Source organism: Mixophyes fleayi, chromosome 11, assembly GCF_038048845.1.
Source record: "Mixophyes fleayi isolate aMixFle1 chromosome 11, aMixFle1.hap1, whole genome shotgun sequence".
Lineage (NCBI taxonomy): Eukaryota > Metazoa > Chordata > Amphibia > Anura > Limnodynastidae > Mixophyes > Mixophyes fleayi.
The window spans coordinates 80,861,311-80,866,301 of NC_134412.1; the positions used below are offsets into that span (position 1 = coordinate 80,861,311).

A 4,991-nucleotide genomic window follows, 5' to 3' on the forward strand; every position below is an offset into this window, starting at 1 on the left:
ACAAAACAGTCTGAGGAGCCGCGGATGCCGCTCCCACCTCCCGCCGGCCATGGTAAGAAGCAGCAGGGGTGGGTACAATGCTCACGGGTGCCGCTTCCAAGTGGTGCTGGTATAAGGTAATGTTGGGCATTCACCGCCATATTGCTAAGGCGAAGACACCGCTACAATCTCTCTCAAAACCACAATAATAAGGGATTTCTCATTGAAAATTTAACAGGCACTAAGGGGAAGATTTATCAAAGTGTACAATGCCCTATCACCACCTGCCAAAATGGAAGTCTCTGCCTGAGATTTTTTTCCCCGCTTTGCCCTATAAATCAATGTCAGGACTGTTCAACCCGAATCGGGATAGTTGGCTCAGCGGATGGGGCCTGTGCCCACTATAATCTGCCACTGCTGGGCCCCCAAAGAGGGCCAGGGCCCAGGGACTCTGTAACAGTCCCAGACTCATCTCGGTGCAAAAATTGTCCTTTAAATATTAGTTATTATATTTGTTATTAATTAACAAGTTAGGGGGGAAACTATCTGCCATAAGGAAAACATTTTTGGCAGTGGATTTGGTGTATTAATCAGTGGATAATCTCAAATTATTTCCTTAATAGGCACATCCAAATACCTGATACTGTCATTACTTAAAGAAAACTCATTTGATGGAGAGGTGTAATGTACTAAAATCTCCCATCATTACGCTAAAGTCCTTTATACGCCTAGTCCATATGATGAAGGTGTCATCTAGATATGTAAGACGGATATGTATGGAATTATTATGTATGGGACGCCTTAAGAAAATTAAATGATCAATTTGTAAATAGACCAGTGTATTGAGGTTTGAGAGAAGACCCCATACTTATCCCTTGTTGTTATAAATCAAAATCATTGTTGAATCTAAAATAATTTATTGTAAGTGCTTTAATTAATAATTCAATGCTAAATTCTCTTAAAGCATCTCCTACATTGATATTTTCATACTTAGATTAGGACCCTGGGCATACACTATATTAGGGGAACAGTAGGCAATTATATCCTATCTACTAGCAACTTTTAAGTAACATTTTGGCCATGGATGTGACAACTATATTGAGAACAATTCAGGCTGACTGGCTGCATACAGTGGTCATCATCATCATCACTCCAGCACCATTATTACATCATCATTACAGTCCGGACTGTTGTTATATACCTACACTGCTGACCTCAGACCTTTCAGTCTCAGGTTGGAGTTCGAGGGGAGACAGTGATCAGAAAATGAAGATATTAATTGTAACCATTTTTATACTCATGACTTTCTTTACAAGATCAGAGAAAGGTAAGGAACAATTATCCTGTAAAAATGTATTTTATTAAATAGTGCTAAACTAATTTATTTAGGATTAGGGGCCTATTTATCAATGGCAAAGAGCTCTATTTTGGGCAAATCCAGCCCTATCAAAGGGGTTATCCGCTGGTGTAAAGTTCCGGTGCCAAAGACTCCCTCATGTATGGGGCCGCCGATTTATCGCGATGTTACCACCATGACGTCGATTCCAGTAATGCCATTACAGAATGGCGTTACCAGAATAAAAAACACTCATGTGTTAAAAACATGAAGTACTATTTCAATTATGTTTAATTATTAAAATAGAGAAAACATGTTTTTTTCATGTTGCTAATTAATTCATTTAAGTTAAAAAAAACAGTATGTATAAGTATGTATAAGATGTTTTTATGTGTGTTGTACTATCATGGTTTGTGTTTAAATTCAGTATATTGTTATTTGCAGATTCCGTTGTCCTGCGAAGCGAGGGTAAGTCTATATTTCTCCAAGTTGATTTCCCAATCTGTCATATAGTATATATATATATATATATATATATATGTATATATATATATATATATATATATATACTATATATATATATATACACACATGTGCATACAAACATATTTATACTGTGTGTGTGGTATGGAACTTAGACTTAAAGCTCCAATGGGGCAGGGACTGATGTGAGTGTGTTCTCTGTACAGCGCTGCGGAATTAGTGACGCTATATAAAGAGAGAGAGAGAAGAGAGAGAGAAGAGAGAGAGAAGAGAGAGAAGAGAGAGAGAGAGAAGAGAGAGAGAAGAGAGAGAGAAGAGAGAGAGAAGAGAGAGAGAGAGGGAAGAGAGAGAGAGGGAAGAGAGAGAGAGAGAGAGAGAGGGAAGAGAGAAGAGAGAGAGAAGAGAGAGAGAGAAGAGAGAGAGAGAAGAGAGAGAGAAGAGAGAGAGAGAGAAGAGAGAGAGAGAAGAGAGAGAGAGAAGAGAGAGAGAGAAGAGAGAGAGGAGAGAAGAGAGAGAGGAGAGAAGAGAGAGAGAGAGAAGAGAGAGAGAGAAGAGAGAGAGAGAAAGAGAGAGAGAGAAAGAGAGAGAGAGAAGAGAGAGAGAGAAGAGAGAAGAGAGAGAGAGAAGAGAGAGAGAGAGAGAGAGAGAGAGAAGAGAGAGAGAGAGAGAGAGAGAAGAAAACCATTTCTGATCACGTCATACAACTCTTTCCAACATGCATGATTGTATTTGTAATGTAGTGTAATTAGCGACCCTTTACACAGGTACATGTCTTACATTGTATATCCAAGTACTATCTCATGCCTGCAGTGTACAGTATATTACCTGGGACATAGTAGAACTGGCCACAGGATTCTAGTAATGTCATTTCAGGATGGAGTTACCAAGACAAAAAACATAGAAAATAAAGTAGTCTTTACATTAAAATTATGCTGTGTTTAATTATTAAAATAGAGTAATAAAATTGTATTAATGTAAGCTAAATATATCTTATATATAAGATTATAAAGAATATTAATTAATATATACTGTGTACTGTATATTATTTTTGTAATACTTTTCTTTTGTAAACAGTGTAACTAAGAGGCCAAACCTGGGTGTCAGTTCTACTGCACATGGGCATGTTTTCTGTATGTTGTGTTATCATGTTTCTGTGTGGTGGTTGTTATGAATGATGAGGATTTTAGTCATACTTGCCAACTCTCCCGGAAAGTCCGGGAGACTCCCGAAATTCGGGTCAGTCTCCCGGGCTCCCGGGCGAGCTGGCATTTCTCCCGCATCCCAGGTTTCAAATGACGCGATTCTCGGTGATTCACGCCATTTTGGAGGGCGGGAGGGGGCGGGGCGAGGCGAGGCCAATCACATCATTTTGGCCCCGCCCCCTCCCGCCCTCCAGTCACGCCCCCTCTCTCCGGGAGTTGGCAAGTATGATTTTAGTTCACTAGCGCAATGTTGGACAATACATCTGCTGCATAATGCTTACATTCAATGTATTTTTATTTGCAGCTTATATAACACCGGCCCATTATCAAAACCGTCTCATGCAGGACATTGGTAAGTCTACATCTGCCAAAGCAAAGATTCCCAATCTGTCATACTCTCAGGCCCAGATTTAGTGCTTCTGTTAGGTGAACCTAAGTAGTCACCAAGGACGTCATAGTTAATGGGGCGTCTTAAACACAGAGAGACATAATGTCAATAATTCAGTGGATTGGACAAGAGTCTTTCATCCCTCACTTCCAGTGCCATTGACACATTTTAGATTATCACACATACACACACACACACACACACACACACACACACACACACCCATGCCTGAAAATGATCATATTCATTATAACAGGATGATAATCGGGACACTCAGCTGTTTTGACGCCACCAATGTTGCATTATCCAGCAATGGCCCTATATCTGCTGCAGTATCACAGTATCACAGTGTGTGTAATCACCTTTATCCTAACACACATCCAAATATTACACATATGAGTTGTCTCCATAATGTTACATTCTCTCATATGTATTTTCTCCATACACCTGTACCAGCTTATTACCTGCTTCTCTCATCCAGAATCCTCTTTCTTTCCTAAACAGCTCTACAAGCAAAAATAGTGGAAAAAATGTATTCCATAGGAAAGACGGTCATCCTGGCGCTGGCGCTGGAAGTAAAAGTGATGCTCATTCGGTAAGTTACTAACATTATGTCACATATTAAAAGCATTCTCCACTACAGCTCTTGATAATCTGTAATTCACTACCCTACTTTCTGGTGTGACTGGTTTTTGGGGGTAAGGTTTTAAAATATTTACTTGGAGTGCAAACACTTCATCAGTCACAAATATAAAATTAAGTCCTAAATTAGTTTGGGTACGTATGGGCAAATTAAGTCCATTATTTTTAAGCTTGTCATGGAAGGGCGTCTGTTCCAATGCCACTTTGCCATTTTTTTCCAATGACCACCAAGGTATATTCATATTTAGCATCCACTATGGCCATCAGGATAATACTGAAGAATCCCTTGTAATTGTATAAATAGGAACCTGTCTTAGTAGGTGGCATAATGCTGATATTATGCCACCCTGTGGCCCCACCACACTTTGTGAAATTTCACATTCTTTTAAATTCTTCAACGATGACTCGCCATTCCCCAACCTTTGATGGGAACTCAAAAGATTCTTATAACGTTAAACAAATACATCCATCTATTGTTATCAGTATAGCTATTTTACTTTAGATTTTTCTTATTTTTCTTAAACAGCCATCTGAGGTCACAAGCCACCCAGCAACCCACATAGAAAACTGGCAGATGGGGAAAGAAAAGGACACGGGAGGCGGATATCGTAGAGGTCTTGATTTGTCCTACGCTGGACTCAGCCAACTGGCTGATGGGAAAAGAAGATGACGAGTGTGACCTCATGTGTGCAAAACAACTTAAAATGTTGGATGCTGAGAACAGGGCAGAATGATTGATTATGGAGGTTCTATATAGGACTAACAACGGAGAACTCGCCCAATACACAGGGTTCCCACCGAACCATGCAGAAGACTTCTGTAGGCCTGCCCCGTCCTCTCAGTTGCCGTTACTTCCCCACAAGCATCATCAATTAATAGACGGACACTGCAGTACCCCTCCTGTCTATAGGACCTCCACACCGAGTGGAAGTGCCAGTGAGCTGCAATATAGCGAAAGCCT

General features: G+C 40.2%; 1 long non-coding RNA gene across 1 annotated transcript; it reads left to right on the forward strand.

Annotated features, from left to right (window-relative positions):
- Positions 1-1,697: 1,697 nt before the first annotated feature.
- On the forward strand, positions 1,698-3,952 carry LOC142106720 (uncharacterized). The gene is made up of 3 exons (XR_012679761.1): positions 1,698-1,783; positions 3,305-3,352; positions 3,893-3,952. It is a non-coding gene; the product is annotated as an uncharacterized LOC142106720 (long non-coding RNA).
- Positions 3,953-4,991: the final 1,039 nt, after the last annotated feature.